The sequence below is a fragment of the Dreissena polymorpha genome, chromosome 5 (genome assembly GCF_020536995.1).
Source record: "Dreissena polymorpha isolate Duluth1 chromosome 5, UMN_Dpol_1.0, whole genome shotgun sequence".
NCBI classification, from domain to species: Eukaryota; Metazoa; Mollusca; class Bivalvia; order Myida; family Dreissenidae; genus Dreissena; species Dreissena polymorpha.
In genome coordinates this window covers 117,551,145-117,577,949 of record NC_068359.1, presented here as the reverse complement: position 1 = coordinate 117,577,949, position 26,805 = coordinate 117,551,145, and the positions used below count along the sequence as shown (strand labels likewise).

The following is a 26,805-nucleotide window of genomic DNA, read 5'->3' as shown; positions in this document are numbered from 1 at the left end:
TCTATGTTAAATAAGATGTTTACACGCCTTATACTTTTAAAAATGTTTGCGTAAATATCATTACTGTCATATACGACGATGCATAGGAGTAAAAGTTCGCTATCAAAGATACTTTCACATGAATTATTTAGCACCAAATGAAACAAATATTTGCAGCATCGGCGTGGATATCATGTCCGTCTAGCAATCGGGGCACGCCGGTTGCGATTCTTACCATGAGAGCATTTTCAAGACATTCGCCCAGGTACTGGCTGAACCAATTAAACAGCCTTAACAAGATAAGTATTGATGCAAAGCATGAAAGGGCGTCGGGAATTTCAATGTAAAAGGCACTCAATGAAGTTACATGGAACGTTTTTTTTCTACTGTAAATATTAATATATAGGCCGATTATTTTGCACACAATAGAAAAAGATACTGGTAAAACCATTATCTATGATTTTGTGTTATAACACCCAAATAACCATTATCTATGATGTTGTGTTATAACCCCCAAATAACCATTATCCATGATTTGTTGTTGTAACCTCCAATTTTCCTTAGTTTATTTTATTTACATTGATGTCCTTTTTTTACTGGCATCCGTGTGCAGTTTTCATTAATGGAACAGAATTGTGTAGGTTTTTTACAAAACTGCTTCATTTTGTAAGCGTAATTTCATATTTTTCTCAACTTCAATGGGAGATGATTCTAGACTTATTCTTACGTTGCTCATTTACGATAGGGGTTGAGTACTCATTGATATCAAAACATTGTAAAAGTTTACATGTGTTTACGAACCCAACCCCCGCACCCTCTCACACATATATTTCATGGGCATAATAAAAACAAAAAATGGTTACATTAAAACAGCATAATTATTTAAACTAAAATGTCTACATCAAAACAAAAAGTTAACATAGAACACAAATAAAATAATTTGATTCTACTGGGGCTCGAACTTTGGGCCACTCACATGTGCAGCGAGCGTGTAACCACTACACTACGAAACCGCTTAAAAAATCACCTTCGAACTAAGATATTAATAAGCTATTAATAGTCGGTTTAAATGTAAACCCGGAAGTTTAAACGCTTGATATTGAGCGGGGTTAAAGGTCCATACCGAAGGATCCATACCACTGGCAAGATACGGGTCCTGCGGCTTTCTATGTGCGGTTCTTAAAAAAACTGTAGGAGGACTTAATAGAAATGAGACTGGGGTGCTATGATGGTGCTCCTCATTAATAAGCGGCTGCTTCCTTTAGCAAAACTCATTATTACAATTAATAATACGTGTCGCGCTTCACGCTCTATAGCGCCTTTATTAGTAACAATGTGATTGCTAGGATAGTGGAACAAAGAAGTTTAGTTTTTATACAAAACCAGAAGTTTCCCCGGTTTGCGTATTTGCCCAGTCCATGTGTTCTTTTATTATTGCCCAGTCCCTGTGATCAGTTATTAATTAAAACAATTAGATTTGCATTATTGGCAACAAATGTTGTAGTAAATGTAAAAGTCACAAATGCAGTACTTATTTACACTAATTTACACACAAAAATCACCACTATGCAAGATATTCTGACAACAAAAATATGTACAATGATCCGTAAAATAACTTCTCCTCCCATAAGCGAAACAAAAAACGTATTACATACAATGTCGCCGCACTTCAGTGTAACACCAATAAGGCACAGGTTTGTAGTACATTAGAGCTTGACAAAACAACTATATCAAAAACTATATTTTAATTGTCCCCTCTGCGTGTGTGCTCAATTGATCAAATTATCAATCAACAATTAATGTCATCACGTCTTTTGTCGCGTTCGACTAAGTTAAAGCCGGCTGAATTCTCAATCCGAACTGGTTATCCAATCCGAACTGGTTATCCAAGTTTGAAAATCAAACGAGCAAAGCATTATGCAACTAGCTTACACGCAACCATTAAATTCTACTGTATTGAGCAAACCGTGTGTCAAAATATACCATAATCAATTTAATAATTTTAACATTATTACAGGCAATTCACTTACATTTCAGTTGCTTAGTGCAATTTATCACATTTAGCTTTCTCATACCAGAACTAGAAAGCTAAATTGCCCAACATGGCTCCTGTTTTCAGAATGCATGCAAAGTTCAGACGTACAACTGGTCTACTTAATATTAGCGATCAAATTTCTTTCATGTTCAGCCCAATTGTCCCAGTTTACGTTGTCCTCGATTTGAATTTTGCGCTGGTTGTTCGGATATATTTGCAATGACTCATTTATTTCGCGTATTGCTTATGTTTATCGGGTGTAAACATTATGCTTGTACATAGACGTTGAAAATTGTAAAATGAAGATTTTCAAAATAAGTGTGTTTTATTTATCATAACACACATTCAGTCAATATAATCAATAAAGGCCCACGGACAAGTGTACAAAACGTGAACTAGAGGGCTTATTTGCAATCCGTTGGGAGTTCATTGTGTAAGGCCAGGTGAAGCAAACCTGCAACAACAAGAACATGTATTTGTTTGCAATTATTATCATTCATTTATTTTATTCTACTGACCAAGCTTTATTGAATGTACAGTCATTTGAAACGGGCACCAAAATAGACTTAAAATAATTGTATTGATATATATTTGTTATAAATGATACGCAATGAAAACGCCGTATTGAATGTATTGATATATTTAAGCTTCTAGTCAAGTTTGTAACAACAAACTGAACGCATATTTAAGTTGTATCAAATTGTTTTTTTAAACTGTTATTAAAATTCACTTGCATGCACATGGGTGAATTATTATATTATTTTACAAAGACAGGAGATTGTACTCTCATAATACATTAAATTAAATGGTATTAGTTGTACTGAATCAAAGGTTTCGTAGTTGTAAAACTTAAGCTGACTTACATTTAGCGAAAAGCAATATAGAGATACCATATAGATCTGATTATATTTAAAGGAAAAACATGTCACGCATGCAAGTTGACACTTGGTTTTCACGAAAGTAAATACTTATGTGCACGTACCTGCAATCCCAGACTGCCATGCTGCATTGTAGTCACAGGCAACCTCGTTCTTCACGTAATCATTCCTGTCATCTTTGTAGGAGTCGTCCTGGCCGACCGACCAGGGCCCCGTACAGAGTGTGGGGATTGGGGCCTGGGTTTCGCTGTTCATCCCAGCCACAGGGTGCGGGCATGCTTGGACACGAGCTACGAAAGAAAGATGCATGCTCTCATGTCATCAGTTCAGCGCTTATTATCAAATCAACCTTACAATCATAGTCGAAGGCCAATTTATTAAGACATTCTTAAAAAAGGACGAGATCGTTTAAAGGGACTTTTTCCACAGATTTTCATATTTATTAAGAATCTATTTAAATATATAGTCGTACAAATTGTCATGTTTTAATACCCGATAGTCAACATGTATTAAAATAGCAAGCAATTTTCGTCACCGAGATTCGACCCTGTGTAATCTGGTAGCAAACGTCAACGCGTCACCACTGTGCATTGCAGCCTTTTATATAGAATGGCAAAACATAAACAATATGGAGGTACTCAAAGAGTTTTCTAACTATAGAGGAAAGCGTTACAAACGCTTTATTATTTAATCGTGTTCGAATGAGGATTACACCTTTAAAAAAACAATGTTTAAGACATTTTCTCAGTCAAAAGCGTTAGTTTGCTTGTTTAAACATAATTCGTACATAACATGTATGTTTAAATGAGTCGCGTTCTGAGAAAACTGGCATAATGCTTGTGCGTAAAGTCTTGTCCCAGGTTAGCCTATGCGGACTGCACAGGCTAATCAGGGACGACACTTTCCGCTTTTAACACATTTTTCGTTTAAATAAAGTATCTACTTAGCAAAAATCCAAATTAGGCGTAAAGTCTCGTCCCTGATAACCTATGCGGACTGCACAGGCTTATCTGGGACGACACTTTACGCACATGCATTATGCCCAGTTTTCTCAGAACACGAAACAAATACATGGCAATTATTTTGAAAATCGTCATTTTACCAACAGATTGTGAACAAGTCCCTTGAACGCATAATTGTTTACAAATGTATGTTCTGTCGACTTCGTTGACGGACGTGATTTCAAGTACGTGTATTCATTAATCCAAAACCGTCGCTTCGCGGAAAGTTTTGCAAAATTAATTGAAATCTTTTTGCTATGAATTAAATTAGCATTCACGACTGTATACGTGATAAACGTTCGTCCAAAGTCATTTCATATCCATTTTATTCCAATTAAGATGTTAACTTATCAACATTTTATTATGCTCAATAAAGGTTACTGCGTCAGATAGAAGTCTGTCATACCAGCGAAGGCAAGTGTATCCCATTTTCAACGCAACAGTGACGGTATAACGCCTTATGGAATATACTAGCCTTTAATCATGTGGGATATACCTGTCGCGTGCACCGACTACTTTTAACCTTACGACTGAATGATTTTTCATAAGAAATTAAGTCGAGAAAACTTTAGCTTCAAAATTATATGACCTTCAACTTTTAAATCTAGTCATATGACATAATTTTTCGCCATCCGTATAATGAATAAGCTGATTGCACTGTCTATCATCACCACCGGAAATAGATTACCAGCGAAGCGAAAGTAAACAAATTAACCATGGAGAGCGGTCAGTATTTACCTAAAATATCTAATAATAACTCGCTCCTGGATTACCAGTGCTTGTTTGGCATCTTACAGAAAGATTAATATGTTTAAAAATGTGTATCTATCTTGCAATTCGTATTGATGAAGCGTTATTTACACAAATTTATAACTGCTTGGTACCGGGTTGAAATTGGAACTTCTCGAAGAAACAGCTTTTATTTCATGATTACATGGTTTGCCATCGGGTATGGAGTTGATTTCATATTCTAGGCAATATATACCATATTAACGCTATTTCTTGTCTTGGTTTGATTATTGTTCGTGGAAATCTATTAAATTAAAATAACTGTAGTGTACGGCGAATAGTTGTTTATGGCAAAAGTCGTGTACGTTGAATAGTTAAAGCCATGCACGGCGATTAGTTGCAGCGTATTGGCCAAAGTTGTCTCAAATTAAAATGATTTAAAAAAAATATTTTTTCAATGTACATATAGTCGGACTTTTGCCCTTTTTAATGATGTATAAATCTTAATTTTAAACTTCGTTTTTGCCCCACGAATTAATACGCAAACACAGCACATATGCTGAAATTAAAACAATAGCGACGCCATGTGCGTTTGCGGTTGAACGCTACAACGCTGTGATATCTGCTTGATAAAGAGAATAACAGGTTACTGTCAGATCTTTTTGTAATATATCAGGCAATACTTAGAATAATATAACGGCGCGGCTTGCCGAGCTGTTATTTTATTCGCGCCGAGCCTGACATATTACAAAATGATCAGGCAGTAACCTGTTTTTTTCTGTTAATCATACATCTACGTCCCCGACTCTAAAGAAATAATAAAACAAATCGCTAAAAAGCTGCATTTTTAGCGGGAAAGAATATAATTTTTATCGTTTGACGTGTTAATAATGAAGTCATGAGCACGCGCGCTAAATATTTGCAAAAGATAATGTTTTTTGCTGTCTGTGTTGCATTTTGTGTTAAATATCACATCTTGGGATCTAATAGTTTGGCTTGTTGAATCTGATTCAATTTCAATTAAGATGATTACTTTATAGAATATTCCGAGTAATATGACCATCCTCCACACATGAGTGATATGAGAACTTCCTATTGACCATGATATAAAAAATATATCAGGCATCGTTATATCAGGCAGTTATCAATGCGGTGGGATGATAAAACGTTGCCTGATATTTTATTTTATTACTACAGCTTTTAAGCGATTTTTTTATTATTTCTTTAAAATTGGGGACGTAGAGGTATGATAAACAGAAAAATAGGTTAAATCTGTTTGCAATGTATTGTAATATATCAGGCTCGGCCTGGCCTGATATATAACAAAAAGATCAGGCAGTAACCTGTTATTCGCTATGTAGCAGGTGCCCGTAATACAAAACATTTTTTTAAATATCAACAATGCATCAGACGTATTCTTTGGCCACAAACGGTCTCATCGTAAAGAATATAATTGTATTTATTTATTTTATACCAAGATGGTCACGTATTTTCGAAATGTTCATTTATTTTCCCTTACAAATTCAAAACTATTTGCCGTACACAATTTAATTTTATTTTGCTATACGCCGTACACGTCAGGTTCTATTCGCCGTACACAACGAAATTTATATTTTAGCCAAACATTTGCATAATAACTTGATTTGTGGGCTGAAGCTTGCAAAAACCGATAGTTTCTATATTTCTATGTGCACACCATTGAAAAATTCGGCAAAATAATTATATTTTCGTCGGGCAAAGGGAAAAAAAGATATCCAAATGAACTTAATTTTCGGTACCAGGTAGCTGATGATTGATCTATTTCAACACTCGAATGTATTTATAAAGAACTCCAACTACTTACGATAGAAGTTTGATATGTCCACTATTAATTTGTCACACAGTTTTTTGGAAAACGTTTGCGATAAAAATGGTAAAACTTATTCTTTTCACGAGCACTACCTCTTGCGTGATGTTTACTTTCGCTTCGATGGTTATCTATTTCCGGTGGTGATGATAGAAAGTGAATTGATGGCGTCATATAATGACATATTTATTGCGTCATTTTTCCCAAATTTTTTTGACGACTTATTATAAACGCGACTTATTTCACATGCACATGTACTGCAGATCTATATCGACATAGATCTATTTGAATAGTAAATTTATCACATTTTGGTTATTTCGTGTTATGTGCATTTTTTATAATCCATGTATGTACTTGTGACATTTAAGAAAGTACAACAAGCCAAACAAATATCGCACAATTCATAAATAATCTGCAATATTTGCTTACCGATTTAATTCACGTTAGGCATAGAGCTGTGTAAAGTATAAGATCGTAAAAATAGCACCACACTGGAATTCGGAACGTCCCATTTTGTACACGGATATTATCCACTCATTTATCTGTTGTGTAATGGAATGTTTTCCATTCTTTCTGTACTTATATATTAAATTATTTTCTTGTACAATAAGAGCATTTACCATAGACAAATAAAACATTGTGCAAATTTAAACATAATTATGTTTGTATGCAGAAAACTGCAAATGCAGCCGAGTTTACCAACGGCTATTATTTGAAAGCTGCTCCGGTCCATTTTAACAGCAGTAATGTACATAGAGTACATGACGTAGCGTTTGACGAAGAAGAAAGTTTATTGAGTTCACATTTGAATATAGTGATATGATGGCATAAGGGTCTTTATTTAACTTTGCTAAAATAATTATTTAAGGCCCTAGATGCAAAATCGTCAATTATTAAGTTAAATGGATTATTAGATGGATTTTAAAGGATAATTCAAGGTAAAATACTAGCTCGAACGTGTTTTGGTTTTGTTAGTACTTTTGTCGTTCCCTGTTCTCGGGTAAATGATTTTAACATAGGCGCCATTGATGCATCGGATCACACACGGCATAACCATAACATTATATAAATAACACGGTCTGCGCGTCCTTAAATTCGTCGTCCGAAGTCGGAAAACGTATTACACTGTATATTAAGTCAAATAAAGTGCCAGTCGCTGCAATTGTCTGTTTACTCGTCGAAATTGTCAAGGTCGTCGATGGTGTACATGTATGTTGACATCGACATCATTTTGTCAGGAAAGTATAATCTTCTTTTCGCGGTCGTAATGTGTTTCAATTCGGATACTGCGTAAATTTGAATCGAGGCATATGGTGATATTTTTACTCGTTTTACAGTTTATGTGTGGATTTTCTTAAGACTATTTTGCGTACCAGAACAAATACATTTATATCACTACGCAAGGCTACATTCGTTAGATTTTAAGCGCTTATAAGAATGAATTATAATTACTGTTAAGGTTATTAGATCTATTTATGTTAAATGTCACGTTAAAAAAAATCAATTGGGATAAATAGAATACCTGGATTAGCGTTGAATACAGAGAAGTTTATGTTGCTCGGCTCGAACACCGAAAGCGTTCGCCAAGGCTCGCGCTCCCGGCGTTCTCAGCCTCGCAACATAAACTTCTCTGTATTCAACGCTAACCTAGTATTCGCTACATAGTTGGAAAAGTGATACATGTGAAACATGTGAATACCTACGATATTGATATATATCGATCGGTTGAAATGTCCATACAAATTATTGTGTATACTAGGCCGGTAATTTGGGAATTATAGAATGCGTTTGAACTTGATTATTGTAAGGAATTATACAATGTGTCGTGCATTGTGTTTCACGTTGATGGTTTCAGAACAGTGCATGATTTTGCTGTAAATACCTTGATCGATGATGGGGCCGTTTTGGAGCGTTTGCACCGAACCCAACAACGAAGCTATGGTTTTGAGGATTGGCCCCTAATGCGTAGTTGATCTGGCTTAGCGCCCAGCAACGGTAGTCATGCTCGTGTAGGTTCAAATCCGCGGCAAACAGCGCGGCAGTTGCCATATTGACTGAAATTTGGTTCAACGTGATGGAACATTATAATTTCTTCACAAGTATGTCGAGCTGTCAACACGGGTCCGAGGTAAACGTATATTTGCTCGTACATGTTCCGTCAGCAGCATTCAGGATTGCATTTGCATTCTGTATTCATATTTAATTGCATATGTCAAAAATTAAACATAAATTTACTTTATTGTAATTACAAAATCAGAAACAACTATGACATAATGTGGGCAAAGTAACTATCGTACACAATAAACTGTAATGACATTACAATAATCAGTACATAATTTAAGCTTTATGATTATTTTACGCTTCGAATGTATATAAACATACACTTTTATAAATCGATTTAAGCAACAAAAAATAGAAAACGCTGAAATGACATTTGCCAACAACATATTTTTCTTATACCTGCATAACGCAGCGCGCCCCACTGCAGTCGGTACGCCATTCCCCCGGGCGTGTAGGGGAGAGACCCACCTGGCATCCACGAGGTAAAGGTCGCTTCAATGTCCGTCTTGTACTCGTTCTTGTGAGTGAACTTGTACAGCAGGATCTTAGAAACGTAGATGCAAAATATTCAAATTGTAAACATTAAAACATTATACATGATTTGTAATATAATTTTGACTGTCAACGATTATAAATTATATTCAAAGCAATGATCCATTTTTTGTAAACTCTCTCAACTTTGGCATTGACCTCTGAACGTTAGTTCAAAATCTACAGTAGTTTGGAGTTTTATATTTATGCAAAAATAATTTATTGTGTAAAAAAACAGCACTAAGAAAATGTTAACCGTTATGAAAGTAAATGATTATATTATTATAATTTAAATTGTTTATCTAAACCATCGAAGTTGATCTGTAAAAAAACATGACTTGTATTTATTGTGGTATAACCATTCATGTGCTGATAGGAAACGGTATAGAATTCATGTACCCAAAACTATTCAAGGCAGTAGTATTGAAATGCGTAATAGAATTCATGTACCCAAAACTATTCAAGGCAGTAGTATTGAAATGCGTAATAAAATTCATGTACCCAAAACTATTCAAGGCAGTAGTATTGAAATGCGTAAATTGACATACAAATTGAAAATTCAAATTCTATTTTATATATAACATATAATATTGTCTAACTATTACTTAGGTCATTCAGAACAATAATAGAACGCAATACAATTACAACTTGGGCTTTTAATCACGCTGGCATACGTTAAACACTCTTATATTATTATTATTCCACATAAAAACTTCAGACCACAAAAAGTGTCATACGAAGGTTAATTGCAATATTCAGACAACATAGGTAGCATAGGTTTAAAAGAATATATATATTTAAAAAAGATATACGGCGTTGATTGTGGTTGGAGTTTATGAAAGGAAAAGAGTTCAATGAATGAGATCAAGGATAGCGAATGTCTTTTTTCTGTGCAGTTCTTAGCGGCATCACACGCAGTATGGGATGTTACGCGGAGTTTTCGCGGCTTATTTTACATTATTACATATTGCTGGTCAAAAACCTATAGATACAAAACAGAATACCAAAAGAAGAATGGAAGTGAAATTAAAACATATGAGTCAACCGGCCACACGCGAAGTATCCGTACATATTTTAAATATTTATACGCGCGTTCTTCGAACAAACCTGTTTTAGTGGTTTGTCGGGCATTGCTATTTGATTCGATTATTAGCAGAATCGAGAATCATCGCGCTCATGCTTAAAACATTAGTCAATATGCTGGAATATTTCTTGTTAAAGTAATTAAAAATAATATTTATCATGGTATTGTTGAAAACGCATTAAGAAAATTATTATTGACATACCATAATTATATCGCTGGATATCTTCATTTAACATCTTTCTGGTCTAAAGAAATTTCCAGTTCACCTAGTTCAAGCTATAGCGTCTTTATAGGGATAATACACGTTTTCGAGGGCATGATCACCTGCGGGCGTTCTCAAAATCCGTTCCTGCCCGAGTGCTCGAGTGCGCAGCACGAGGGCAGGAATGGATTTTGAGAGCGCCCGCAGATTATCATGTCCGAGAAAATGTGTATTTTCGCTATTATAGCATAAACAAATCACACATACCAAAATAAATTAAAATAACATTGAAAACAATGTTTTGTTCATTCGACATCGACAAAGTAATTCGATTATTTCAATACAGTTCAATGTTGTGTTTTACATGTGCCTCACTTGGTCATCATCCGAAATAACGAGGCTTTACCTTCGGATAGGCAGTTTACGATTTAAAATGTGTTTAAACAGTGGATAAATGCAAAGTTGAAATGCACCCGCGCAAATTAAGTTGAAAAGTGGATTGAAATAGGCATTGCCATTATCCCTGCATGCATGAGGAAACTGGTGCTTATTCAGTTCCCCATTTATGCTTGGAAAGTCGTCGAAGGCTGGAGAAGGGAAGTAACTGCGTGTGGACCAGCTTATGGATATGAAAAACACATAACACGGCTTGAACGGCACGTGAATCGCCTTGTTAATGCACGATTTCTTCCGTTCAAGCCCTCATTTTGCCAAGTTTCTGCACCCAACCAGAGGGCATTAAAGATAGAGTTTATGCAATAATATTATATAACGCTTATTTTGCTGGCCGCCAACTCCGGTCAGCACATAAGGTAGTCGTGAAGACGCAGCGATGACCTGAATATAAACTCTGACATTCACACACACTGGCCGCGAACTGACCCTGATACCTCGCTGGTTGAAATGCAATGCATTAAAGTGAGGCCTCTCTTTCACTGCTCTTTATACTTTTACATGATAACATGTTGACAGGAATATGGAAGTTAGTACTAAATATGAGAACATAGCCTTTAAGTAAAAACGTACTCGCGCTGGCAATCCTCTGAAAATAAAAGGTGCACGCACAAACTGTATTGATGTCGAGATTGAGTGTAAAACTGTTCTATCTATTAAGCCTTTTCATTAGAGATAAAGTTGTTTCATGCTGAACATGCAGTAAGACAGTGTTACAAAGACGCGGACATGTTTCCAATGTTCTGGTCGTATGCTCAAATCAGCCTATGGGATAAATGAAGTGTATTCATTCTGACCTAGCCGTGGGAAAATGTATTTGAATTTTATTAGACAGTTACAAAGGTCAGGTAAGGTGAAAAGCTGGCATATACAGCTACGCCGAAAAAACAATCTGCAATTGTTTAGCATCTAAAAGTCGTTCGACGATGCTATCTTGTTCCGTTTTACGGATGATCAAGATTCAGGCTTAAATTAATTCGTTTTTCTTTAATTTGCATATTTTTTTCACTTTCCTGTGCTTTCTATAAAGTCCGCGCGCTATTATAATAGATAAAGGTAACGATAAAATCATGTGTAACCCCCATTGTTTAATGATGCAGATGCATTCAGTTATGTTTTGCCGCCCATACACTTTCATTTGTGTACGCTCTGTTTTTTGTGTGTTCGAGCTGAATTGCTATGGTCAGGATGGCCTCGCTAGAGCGCCGCTAGTTAATTAAATAATGATTATTCATGATAATTACGTCATGGTGTCGATGCTGACCAAAGCCAATCTCGCGTTCGCTCGTATATTCTCCGATTTCGTCGCGGGTATTTTTTCGCCAACAAAAATATATAAATATATTCAATTTATATTACCATTCCACTTCTAGCGTTACAATGTTGGCTATTGCTATAAGAAATTCTTATTCTTGCATGGTTTAACTTTATGTTATGAAGTATTCGTTGATTTTGAGCGTATTTTGATCTTTAAGTTTGTCTGTTCAAAGCGAAAATATCTTCATCATTCATAATTATGCAATTCTGTTTTTGAATAAAACTATTTAACAATCTGAGACATGTCCTAAGTGGATATTTCTAATAGTTCAAATGTGTATGTGGATACTTGATACCTTGGATTGTAGGCTAACTTATAAGATGAACTTTTGTTTGGTCTGTTTTATGAGGTTTTTTATCGAAAAAAGGGCTTCCTTTCCAAACTACTGTTTTCCAATATGTCTGCTTTTAGTGGCGATTGTCTTTCTTAGAAGCTTTGATAAGTTATCTCTTTCATTACAATTATTGGAAAAGGAAATATCGGTCTTAAAACTGAACCAGGTTTGCAATATTTGATATGAAAGAAAAGAACAATTATTTGAATGGGAATTGGAATAGACATATTCTTATCACAATAACAGTGCAATTAATCGTTTTGATATAACATGCTCAGTTCTTACGTCCGTGTATGTTGTCTTGTCGTCCCAGGAGTCCCCCCAGCCGGCACCAGTGGGCCGGATGGCCTCAGCCTCTGTCAAGTAGCGCCTATCTCCCGTCGCCTGGAACAACCATACCCCCGCCCAGCCCAGCTCGTCCTCGTAGGCGCCGGATCTGATGTGAGGGAGTTAGTTAATGGTAATAAAATAGTATTGCCATATAAAAAGGAAATTAACATAAAATTAAAATAGTGTCATGAACTTGAATTGCTACACAATGTTGTCTAATGTTTTGTTAAGTGCACCTCGTACAAATTTAATTACTCAAGACAAGCAAAATAGAAATCGTATTCACACACATAACTTTGTTAGTATAATTATATAATAATAATGGCATCATCATCGAATTTATCAAATATTTTGGAATGATATTTAAACACATTTCATTAATTCACTTTTAACAACGAAAACTTAACTACGCTATAAAAACAAGGTATTATATCACTCATCCCAAAACCTGGAAAAAACCTAGAATCATTATCAAACTGGCGCCCAATTAGTTTACTAAACAATGATTATAAAATTGCAACTAAAAGTATATCAAACAGAATTTTAAAAAATATTACCATCAATCATTTCAAGATCTCAATCTGGCTTCATTAAAGGATTAACATTGGTGAAAATGTACGTCTGATACCAGAATGCATAAATTATTTCAATCAACCAAACAATTTTTGCCTTATTTTCTTTGCAGACTTCGAAAAGGCTTTCGATTCACTAGACCATTCGTTCATGTTCTCTTGCTTAAAAAATATGAATTTCGGTGAAAGTCTAATACAATGGGTTAAACTATTTTATACCGATATTAACAGCATAATTATTAACAATGGCTTCTTCTCAAACAGTTTTAACATAGAACGAGGGGTAAAACAAGGATGTCCACTTTCATTCTCGCTATTTATTACATGCATCGAGTATCTATCACACTATATCCAATCAAATAAACATATAAAGGGAATATCGCTAGACCCTGAAGAAGAAATTAAACAGTCTCTATTTGCTAATCTTATAGAATCGCTAACCATTTTTGGAATGGCATCGGGTCTTAAACTAAACAACAGTAAATGCACTGTGCTACGCGTAGGTAAATTTAAACAAAGTAATATTCATATTAATAAAGAAATGAAATTCAACTGGACATCAGATGAAACAAGAACGTTACGAATAACCTTTACAAACAATGAAAATGAAACAATTCTAAAAATTGCCTCAATTATATATTTTTTTAAATTGTTTAAAATCATTGCATCATCGTAAACTAACACTAATAGGAAAAACACCGTGTTAAAAACGTTTGCACTCCTAAATCAGACATGGCTGTCCATATCTTCATTCCAACTTATCAGGGAGGGAGTCCGCAGGCTGGGACTGCAAACCTAACATGTTTTTCTAGTTATGTTGGCTTTTGCTTATTATCTTGCTTTAACTTTTGTTTTGTTGTGCTTATTTGGCTAGGCTGGTCTTTTTTATGCTCAATGTCATATACATGCAAACCTGACATGTTTTTCTAGTTATGCTGGCTTTTGCTTATTATTTTGCTTTTTCTTTTGTTTTGTTTTGCTTATATGGCTAGGCTGGTCTTGGTTATTGCTCTATGTCATATATTTGTATACTACTATGTGCTTAATAACCTCTTTGCCATACTTATTTTATGTCGTAAATTGTCTTCATTAATTGGTAAGCATACGGTTAAGATTAGCGCAAATCTCTCAGTTATTATTTATTACTATTAATTTTTAATAACGTCGGTTCAAAAGCTAATTATAGCCTATGTTTACATGTTATGCACTCTTGCCGACTTTAAATAAAATTTACTTGACTTACTTGACTATGGAATCAATTGACAACCATTCTAGAGAAACAACAATAAAATGTTTAACTTTCTCTCGTAAACATCTGTTTAGGGGTAAACACCTTCCAAATACAAGATGTTAATAACGCTGTGAATTACATAATTATATTAATAAAATATTTTATATTCAGTATGAAATACAGAAAACAAAAACCTTCAATGAACTATTTTATCAATTATTTAAAACTCAAGATTCAAATTGAAAAAGAGATAGCCCTAAACAATGATGCACTTCATATATTTGAACAAAAATGGAAACACATTAAACTTTCATAAACAAGTCATGTATGCTTTCTCTCCACTTTATGCAACTCATCTTTATACATAATTATTTCGTTGTTTTTTTTTCTTACAAATCACAAACGACCAAAGAAAACAATACATATTAACTTTTTTTTGGAAACAACATAGTCAAGCAAGTATATATTAGCATATCTTGTATAACATGTATGAACATTATTGCTGTTACATGGTATCACTTTGTTATAATTATGATCATATACATGTATACATTGTATGTCTTTTATTGAATAAAAATAATAATAACAAGGCTATTTGTAAAACATGCATGCCCCCATATGGGCTCTCCGTTGTAGTGACAGCCAATGTGTGAATATGTTTTTTTGTCACTATGACCTTGACCTTTGACCTAGTGACCTGAAAATCAATAGGGGTCATCTGCCAGTCATTATCAACGTACCTATGAAGTTTCATGATCCTAGCCATAAGCGTTCTTGAGTTATCATCCGGAAACCATTTTACTATTTCGGGTCACCGTGACCTTGACCTTTGACCTAGTGACCTCAAAATCGATAGGGGTCATCTGCAAGTAATGGTCAATGTAACTATGAAGTTTCATGATCCTAGGCATAAGCGTTCTTGAGTTATCATCCGGAAACCATTTTACTATTTCGGGTCACCGTGACCTTGACCTTTGACCTAGTGACCTCAAAATCGATAGGGGTCATCTGCAAGTAATGGTCAATGTAACTATGAAGTTTCATGATCCTAGGCATAAGCGTTCTTGAGTTATCATCCGGAAACCATTTTAATATTTCGGGTCACCATGACCTTGACCTTTGACCTAGTGACCTCAAAATCAATAGGGGTCATCTGCCAGTCATGATTAATGTATCTATGAAGTTTCATGATCGTAGCCATTAGCGTTCTTGAGTTATCATCCGGAAACCATTTTACTATTTCAGGTCACCGTGACCTTGACCTTTGATATAGTGACCTGAAAATCAATAGGGGTCATTTGCGAGTCATGTTCAATCTATCTAGTCAAGTTTCATGATCCTAGGCCTAAGCGTTCTTGAATTTTCATCCGGAAACCATTTTACAATTTCGGGTCACCGTGACCTTGACCTTTGACCTAGTGACCTCAAAATCAATAGGGTTCATCTGCGAATCATGATCAATGTTCCTATTAAGTTTTATTATCCTAGGTATAAGCGTGTTTGAGTGATTATCCAGAAACCACCTGGTGGAAGGACCGACAGACCGACAGACCGACCGACATCTGCAAAGCAATATACCCCCTTTTCTTCGGGTGGGGGCATAATAATTATATAATAAAATGTATATAAGTCTTGTTATGGTTATATATTTTCGAATGCATAAAATGTATGTGTATCTACTACATTTGTGTGTGTAACCATGTCTGGCAAGTGATTCCTTGTCATACATATGGTACATCAATACATATACTATAATAATATTCACCTACTGATGTTGCAGCTGACGTTTGACTTGGTTTGTATTTGTATAGAGTGCATGCACTTAAAAGAACTAGTATAACATAGTAAGGAGGAAGAACGATCGATTATGATCAGAAGGTGAATGATGGTTATGATTATGAAGAGTATAATAGTTATTGATATGCTAAATCATATTACGGGCATTATGTTGTTTTCCAGTAAGTTTCATGTTATGACCGGATTTGACATAAATAAACTGCGTATAACTACAAAAAAGTGATTAAAATTAATATACATATCACTAAGTTTTCCCATTGACCATTGTTGCAAACCATAGAAACAATCTTGAAACAATACTTATTTACGTATTTAAACGCACAATCGTATATGTGTAGCACGGTGAATATGAGGTTGTTTTTCTTTTTCGTGTTGATAATGTTTTTTTCTTATTTCATATTTATCAGCAGTATAATTTTAAGTAAAACAAATTATTTTCAGACCTATTTCTCAACATGTATTATGTGTCATGTTAAAGGTCGCTTCCAGAGATGTTTTAACCTACAGGGTAACACTGACACTTAAATAAAATTAAATCGGTAGGGAGTTTTGCATAAAGTTAGCCTTATCTAATTTCCGCAACTATTTAGACCAAGATAGAACTCGTTCGGTATGTGTAATAAAATCATGTTGTCGTTTTCGTCAATTAAAAGATATGTATAGGATTATACATATCACAAAATTGCACTTTGCGACTCAAATTAGATTGTTCCATTTGATATGGTTTTTAAATATAATTATGTAGACTTTCAAAATCCGTAAAGACATGGACTACCAATCCTTGAGGACGCTTCATGTTTCCAGAGTAATCAAACAACTTAGAAAGAATTTAAAAAAAAGAAGATATCTAATGTTACAAGTTAGTTGTAGTTGTAGTAATACAGTGTATAATGGTTACACGATGACCCAATGATTTTTGGTTCTTAAAAAATAACTATTTAGTGTTGACTAAAACAATTATGAACCTTTCCCAAATTGTACGGAGTTACGTTGCAATAAACGACCAATAATCCAGTCTCGATCTAATTTCAATCTATATAACCTCGGTTTGTTTTAACTTTTAAACAATTGATATAAACAATTTTTCATAATCGTCAACGTATCTTTCCACTTTTTATAGTAAAAAAGTGATCAAACATGAACCTATTAAATATATATTTTGGTGATAAATACTCAAACATTATTGTTCAAGCTTTAAAAAAAATACCAAATTATTAATTTAATTTACATACACATACCTGTAATATGCTGCAGCCTGATTTACGCTGTCACTGTACTTCCCCTTGTATTTAGTGGCAAAGTCGTACAGCTGTCTGGCGTGTGTCAGAAGGGTGGCCGAATACGTGGAATCTTAAGTTGAACAAAAGTACAACACAAGTACGAAGATATTGTGTGCACAATTATACGAAAGGATTGTTATTAAAATCGGACAATGGAAATCTGGGCTTATTGGAACAGGTAGAATATCTTCAATCAACGCATAAATTGAAACACAATTATACAGTTTTATTTTATTTTCATTTTAATTCCATTGAGTTCTATTTAGATGTGATTTCAAAACATCCAACGTGCGAACGTTACAAAACCGTCTCAGATATAAGTTTCATATATATTTAATTCTAACCTTAAAAGGCAATTAATTGAGTACAAAAGAAAACTTAACCTTTCTGATCAATTCCGCCCAAAGCAAAGTCGACTGTGCAAAAGTTTTTTATGTTGAATATTATGAATTATCATTATTAAACAGAAAATGTGTGACTTGCGTATTTCAGATACAAAGATATCAAACCACATTTGTGATGTTATATAAAGGGTATATAATGTTTTTATGTAGTTCGTGACTTCTACAGGAAATAGATATATAACATCCCTAAATAGCGATCACATACATAAGCTTTGTGATTGAATATCAATATTAATATTAATTAGATATTAATACTATTACACACATAACCTGTATCTTATTAAGATGTGTTGTTGTTTTTAATTTGAAAAAAACGATATCACTAACTGAGAAACGATATCACTAACTGATGACGATATCACTAACTGATAACGATATCACTAACTGATTCAACTTTGCACCAAGGAGCATGATTCATTCATTATACTTTAAACTATTCACACATGTACATAGAAAGAAGTGTTATTCGAAACACATGAAACAGTACATGTATATTATTGAACACTTTATTTTGTATGTTATTCTGGTTATCCTAAAATGGGAAGTCATCAAAATATTTTTTATTTTTGTCGCTAAATCTCCGTACTTATGAGCAGTTTTTATTATGTATTACATGTATTACAACCGATTAAAGCAATAAAATTCTACCAACACGCACTCCTAAAGCCCCGCACGATTTCAGACTGACGAATGTAATAATAATAACCTAAATACCATAGTAATTTTCTTTAGAATATGTGATAAGGGGAAAAGCCATTATGTCGGATAAAGATATTTACGAAATAAGTAGATAGTGTAAATTCATTGTCCTATGTTATTTGGGACTGTAACGTTAAAAGCTCAATTCCAGAACATCAATCATTGAAATTGGCAATCCTAGTTTCAATAGTTCACCTTCATAGTGTATACATCATTGTACAATATCGTAAGTCACATATGGGTGTTAAGGTCAATGTAATTAAATAAATGTGCGTATCACATATTGGACTGTACACACATTCTTCGATAAAAGTAATGTGTAAATGGGTTTGCAGTGAGATCAATAACCACACTACATGTTATAAAAAATAGTCCATGGGGATATTCGACAATTTAAAACAAACAGTGTGATCCTAATGTACGCAATATCTCTTGGGTAGAAATAAAAATCCAGAAGCATTTTTAGGAAAGACATTATTGCTACCATCCCATATACATTTAAGAAATCTACTGACCTCGATCCAGAACGAATATAAAATTTGTATTATTATTAAGGAAATCAACTCCCATATTAAAAAAGTATCTCCACTTTTTAATCATGTAGTAGTTTAGTTTTTGTACATATGAGCAACGCTCTGTGAAAACGTGTCTTAATGCATGTGCGTGAAGTGTCGTACGAGAAGTGTCGTACGAGAAGTGTCGTACGTGAAGTGTCGTATGAGAATTGTCGTACGAGAAGTGTCGTACGTGAAGTGTCGTACGTGAAGTGTCGTACGAGAAGTGTCAGCAAAGGCTAATCAGGTACGTACTTTCCGCTTTTACATTTTTCGTCGAAATGAAGTTAGTTCTTAGCCAATATCAAGTTTAAGCTGTCGCCTTTATTTAAGTTTACCAGTTCGTTTCTTGGACAGATCTTGAAAGAAGATCCCCAATAGTTGATGTGCTACACTGTGTGACAAATATGTTCAGAATCAATAAATTAACCATTCTTTACAGTATACGGTATTAACAGACAACCTACTGATGTGTTTAAAGACCAGAGAGCCGGCCGCCATTGCAGCTGCTGTTTCTCCGGCGACGTCACTTCCGGGCCGTGATTCCGTTATTTTAAACGCCGGGCGGGCCATCGTCATGTCCTCAGGGCGACCCCAGAAGCCATGGTCAGGACCTCCGTCTCCGACCTGTAGTATTCAGGGCCGATTTTTTAAGCCAAAGCTCATAAATTCTTCGGAAAAAATAAATAGACGCATCATAAATCGTTTTTGATTGCCATCTCTACGACCAAAATAAGCACTGATATATAAATTACTCCGTCAAATAATGAGTTTATCATTAAATAAGGAATAAGTTTTCTATACATACACAAGCATCAGGTGTTTCTGTGTACTATTGGTTGTTTCATATTATTCTTATTAAGCGTTGAGTGGAGTATATGTTTAATTTATCCATGCTACGCGCGGTCGAACAGAAACACAATGCAATTAATTTCTCAATAAGTCGAGGGCCTGTTTTCGAATAAGTTTATCAAATGTTAACCTTCTTTGTGAGTTATTTAATTATAATACCGGATGTTAATTTTTAATTAAAAAATCTATATTCTAGCCATGTTATCTTCATTTGATGATATTGCTTCTAATATTATTAAAGCAGCTTTAGAACGCATGTCCGAAAACCGCCCCGCCATCCACCAACCATGTTGAACAACGGTCGGAACCGTTTTCGAACTCCGAGCAATTGTTTTGGCCGAATGTTCTGATAAATGATAAATAAGAATGTTATGTTAAGAGTGTTCATATTATTTTTACTATATTCATAAAATGAAATTGTTCCAACCCCTAAAAGAATGTGATCATCCATTTCTTTACCTCGACCGATTATCGCGCGGACAAATGTCTGAGCATGTTTAATCAGATCCGCTTAACATAAACGTGACTTGTTGAGTATTCTATTTGGCCTAAAGACCCAGCTTTCAATTCTACGTATCCCATTTTCGACATTTAGCAGAGATAGCATGAAACAAGATATGAACAAGATTCATGCAGATTGGACAATACACGTTTCCTCTACAGTGTTCACAAATGAAATGATGGAACACTCTCGACGGACTACACTTATCAAAAGCACTTAATATCTCAGTGTAAAGGTCGATTTTTGGAATGCTGTAATAAGAATGGTATAATAACATCAATTTGGTAATAACGTGAAAATGAAAGAATTCGGCGTAAAAGGAATATAGTCAAATTAGCCAAAGTGGGTTTAAAAAAAGATCTCGTAAAATGAATTTAAAAGTTTTACAAACGAGGTCAATTATGGTCAATGTGACTATGGGGACTATTGATCAGGTTTGGAGGCTACCTGTTTAATCCCCGCCAATCCCTTACGCACGCAAGTGTTGTGAATAAGCTCAAGCTACTGAAGCTACTATTCATACATCTACCTCCTTATCAACCTCACATTCCGTGTTTAATCATCATTGTACCTCGGACCTCATATATGTGAAGTTTTCAATGTTTTATATAGCAAGGTTTTCCCTCATGATTCACTTACCAGGTTAGCATCGATACTTTTTTTCCAAAAACGTAAATATTATTTAATCGCAATATAAACCAAGAATATGTTTTATAATAAGTAATTAACGCTAATATTAGCCTTTATTGCACGTAGGATATTAACAAATAAAAAGTAAAGTCATCTTAAATAATATAAAAGCGTTCAATCGCGGAAAGTATGAATGTCTATTATTAAACTGTTATCTTCATTGCTCGCCTATTGATCTGTGTTCTATTATTAGGCGTACAGTGTGGTCTCGTTTGAAGAATAAATATATATAGGTGAATATTTGCAAATTGGAAAACGAAAGTGAACCCGGGCCTGGATGCAGTGAAATATAAGATTTACTGGTACATGAATATGCATATAGGTGAGTATGTTCTCTCATGGATCATGCTTTGAGATATGGTGTTTAATTTTATTAACGTTATATAAACTTATGAAATGAATCACAACATATATGGTTTGTATTAGATAGAAAGTGGAAACACCAATTCGTGTTTTGCGGAGAAAAAATATAAGTCATCGTGAACACTAAGGCGCTTTAAGCGCAATAATCGTTCGAGTAAGCGGACCCTAAACCAAATAAATGGCATAACGTCGTAAATGGAATACCATCAGTACAAAAGGGTAGAACTAAACAATCAAGTCATTCATTCTTAAACTGAAAGCGTTTACATGTAATTCTATTTTTAAATGACCGGTTTCTTCTCGATTACTTTTTTAATGTCCGGTTTCTTCTCGAATAACAACAATTATGCTGTATATTGTGCGAACGGCTGTGTTTACTTTCCGACATAATGTTTCATTTTATTGATATCCATGGTTTGCAAATACAGACATTATGTCGTCGACGAGCAATCGACCTGACCAGGCATTTTCTACGATGTGCACACAAAGTCAATTATTCTTGTATGTGAAGCTCCATGATGAAGCTCACTAACATGAATGTTGGACCTGACCTAGCTAGGCATATACCTTACCTGGACCTAAACACCACCGGAAATGTTTATTTAAATCATCAACCTCTGTAACCTATATCAGAGCATGTCCGAATCCAACACGTTTGAAATCATCGGATGTATTGTAACATTGATTTCTAGTAATAACGATGAGTCTAATATAGCGTATGGGTTCGGCTACATGCACATGTGCCACAATTATACACGTATAAAGTACACGTGCATTTTTATATGAATTCCAGTTGAACTTACCTGCACGTATAGCTCGTGGGGAGCAACGTGACATTTGATGAAGTAATCCAGCGGCCATTTGATGGCGTCCAGGATCTGCTGGTGCTGTCCCGCCTGGGTATACGCGTCTTTCCACTCAAGATAGCCCCACGCCAGCATCGTCGTTGTGTAAGCCATCGGGAAATTGAATTTGACATGGTCGCCGGCTGTTGCATACAAGGGAATTATGTACTTTGGCAGTCGTTACATTAGCTTTAGTATGTATTTTTATTTGTTTAGTTATTTTGTTGAAAGTATGCACTGTTGTTTTAACTAATCAACTTCATACGTGCATTTGCACAACATATCTTAAAGGTGCCTTTTCACAGATTTTGGCATTTTTTTACTTATTCATTAAATGCTTTATATCGATAAATGAAAACATTGGATCGTAAAAGCTCCAGTAAAAAATCAAGAATAAAATTAAAAAAAGGAAAAGAACATTGCCCGGACCAGGTTTCGAACCAGTGACCCCTGGAGTCCTGCCTGAGTCCTGAAGTAAAAACGCTTTAGCCTACTGAGCTAATCCGCCGAGTACACTTACTCGATGTATTTTAAACCTTATATAAGCAATCTTCGTAGTTTCACAAAATCTAACGACAAAAACAGAACTCTCCAAATTATTCAATCGTTTCGCGTTGCAACGCTTTATAATTTTTAGGTTTTAAAATCTTCAAAAGATGCATATAATGGCTATATTAGACCATGGTAAATGTTCAGTATTACTGTTTCCTCACAAATATCATAACTAAAACGAAAATTTGCGAATCTGAAACAACTTTTTTCAATTTTGTCAATTTACCAAAGCGTGAAAAGATCCCTTTAAATACATATTATATAAGTTTAATTTAAGTCCGAGTTGTGGTGTTTCATTTTAAAATTTCTTGTAATATACTCATATGCGCATGTATTGTAGAAACGCATTTATATCATTTTAACGTTTGCATGCAAATCTTTTCTTTAAACAATGCACATATTTAAGATACGGGTTGTCTGTCGTTTAATATATTATTTCGAATCCAATAATGCTGCATGGAATGTGCATGCATGAAACGGGGCGTTACTCACCATCATAGTATCCGCCAGTAAGGTCTTCGTTATTACTTCCCTTGTCGTTTAGGGCCGAATCGTTTCGCCAAGGTACGCGGTTATTCGCCGGAAGTTTACCGGAACGTTGCGCCTCGTAAAATAACAGCGACTTGACAAGAACCTCTTCGTAATTGTATTTTGTAGCCTGCACACCTAGGTGTACATAAAATGTTTTGAATCTAAATTACCAAAAATTTAGATCGGTACTTAATGACGTCGTGAATATGCAGCCCTGGACGACCTGTAAATAAACTCTCGAATACACACAAATTACCAAAAACTATTTTTATCCAACAAGTGTCGCTTGAAAATCATGAAATTGTATATTCGAACTAGAATGTCTGTTAAAATGGGACAATGACTTTGTAAATGGTTATATTCCGTTCATGTGTTTTCATTAAAAATGTTAAAAAGAACGAAATATTCTTCGTTTTACTTTTCTATCGCAGCGTGATGAATGCACGTTACTTATACTGGTATAAATAAATACAATAATGTTTACCAGATCTCAGGCACCAAAAAGACAACAAAATGCAATCATCGATTGACTACGCATTTCATTGCACACTGTTTATTGTTCATGTCTTCTTACAGAATCCTTCACAATAAAACGGTTTAATAAATATGCTAAACACACCTGTCATAATGGCCAGTGGTGGCACGGTCTGGGAGTCGCCAGTGAGGTCGATGTACTCAGCGGTGGCAGTGGGAGCCGTTCCCCCTGTAAACTTTCCCATCATCCGTATAGTCATCGTAGTGCCGGCCTTGTGGTAGCCTTTATCAACGAGGTTGAGAAGGACGTAGTCTTGACCACTTGTACCGCCAGTTTGCAGCCATGTGCCGTCCCATTGCTAAACGATTTGGGCCAAATTCTATGTCATGTTTATATTAGTATCCTTACATAATTATGTGTACTATCATGTACATCTATTTGTAGTTGAGTATATATCTATATTAGGCTAACTAATAGGATTACCACTACGGTGCAACATGACAAAAGGCGGTTTATTTGTAATAAGGATTAAATTGCGCATTTCGGGCATCCAAGAGTCTTTGGGAGGCATCGTTTAATCTTCTGTTCCGATTGTTCACAATTTATGCTAACGTTGTTGAGATCGTTATGTAACATAATGGGTAATCGCGTATTCAAGATGGCGTCGTCAATGTCGGTACGGGTATTTTTTGCCGTTTTATACCCTTAATTACTTTTATTGTTTTTTTAATGACGCTCACTTCCCAGCCATATCAGTTAAAAAGTGATTAGCGTTTATTTAATATTAAAATTCGCTGTATATCTCGACTTTATTTGCTGAAATATTTAAAAGCAAAATGACGTTATTACAGCTCCACTAAAAAAATCGCAGCGAGTAAAGTCAAGATAAAGAGCGAATTTTAATACATAATAAACGCTTATTACATCAGTGCTGACATTGCTGGAAAGTGAACGGTATTTTATATATATATATATATATATATATATATATATATATATATATATATATATATATATATATATATATATATATATAAGTAATGAAGGGTATAAAACGAGGAAAATAAACTGTCTCGGCATGAACATCGCCATCTTGTTTCTCACGTGATTACCCCTCTATGTAAGTATCGTACAGTAAAGTAGGACTATTCCATCAATCATATCGTCCATGTAAATGTGAAAATTTACGCTACCTAATGTGACGGCCTGTGTTGGCAGTGAATGATTTTTGTTTGAAGATAAATAACCTGAATATAATGTGTGAAAAAAATAACTAGAATATACATTCGTAAATATTATTCCGTCATCACAATCGACATTCAACTGACAGACAGTCACATCTACGCAAGTGTCGTCAAATCACTTCTATCGTTACCTGAACGCCGCTGACGGGGGTACTGAAGTGTTACCTGAATGCCGCTTACGGGGGTACTGAAGTTTTACCTGAATGCCGCTGACGGGGGTACTGAAGTGAATGCGCAGCTCCCAACCCAGAACATCAGAGGTTAAAGGCACGGAAAACTGCCCCTCCCAGTTGTTGTCCCAGTGCTGGAGGAGCTGCATGTTGATTGTCTGGGCGCCATGGCAACCTTGGCGTTGCCAGGCGATCAAGCAGACCAGTAACAGCCAACGCTTTGGATGAGATAACAATTTGTTTTTAAACAACGGCTGGGTAGACACCAATTATATTTAGATATTGTTAATTCTTTCCGCATCACCTATATAGCTGTGCGCCGATTTACAAGTAATAACGCCGGTTTCCTTTCTGGTAAAGCAGTAAAAAAACATTTAGGCCATTGCTTTTTGTCCATTCGAATAATCAATCGCCAGTCTGAAAGCATTCTTCCATTAGCAGCAATTGTAATTGGCAACGAGATCGAAAATATAACTTACAATTTCGAGTGAACATGCCTCTTTGGATCTAATAGTTATGCTTGTTGAATCTGATTCAATTTCAATTAAGATGATTACTTTATAGAATATTCCGAGTAATATGACCATATATATATATTAGTCGCTGTAAAACGGTGGCATATTCAGAATTACTCTATCCTGTTATAAGTCATTCAAGCTCATGTTACTCAAAACGCCATGTATCTTGACAAAACAAAAACAAAAATGCAGTTAAAGACTCAACTTACGTACACAAACATAAGTCTCACTCAAATAAGCAGAATGATATGAGTTAAAACCTATTTGAAACGTACATACCATTGCGTCCACACTAACGGAATGATCTTGTTTTTCACTCCGCACTCCGTATTTGCACTCAAATGTCTTATCTTGTCCTAACTAACTAATTAGACCTGCCGTCTGACGCTCGTGTGTCAGGGTCCTTTAAGATAAAGGTCTGATCAGGGCACATGTACCTGTAGTTACATTTCCAATTGTAAGAACATTTTGTCCAAAAATAGAAAAAAAAGAAAGATAGTATCTTATATAGTGATATAATTATATAAGTAAGAATGATCAATAGGTTACAGGACCACAGAAAACAAGTTTTTTTATATATGAATAATGATCGAATAGTAAGAATGATCAATAGGTTACAGGACCACAGAAAACAAGTTTTTTTATATATGAATAATGATCGAATTAATCTAAACCCTGATGAAAAACTCCACATTGGAAATATAACACAAACGAGTCGCATAACCAGCTAGACACCGGCGTATTA

The 26,805-nt window shown here is 34.9% G+C and overlaps 1 pseudogene; it reads right to left on the bottom strand.

Annotated features, from left to right (window-relative positions):
• Positions 1–2,320: 2,320 nt before the first annotated feature.
• On the bottom strand, positions 2,321–26,342 carry LOC127881810 (endoglucanase E-4-like; annotated as a pseudogene).
• Between the last annotated feature and the right edge of the window lie 463 nt (positions 26,343–26,805).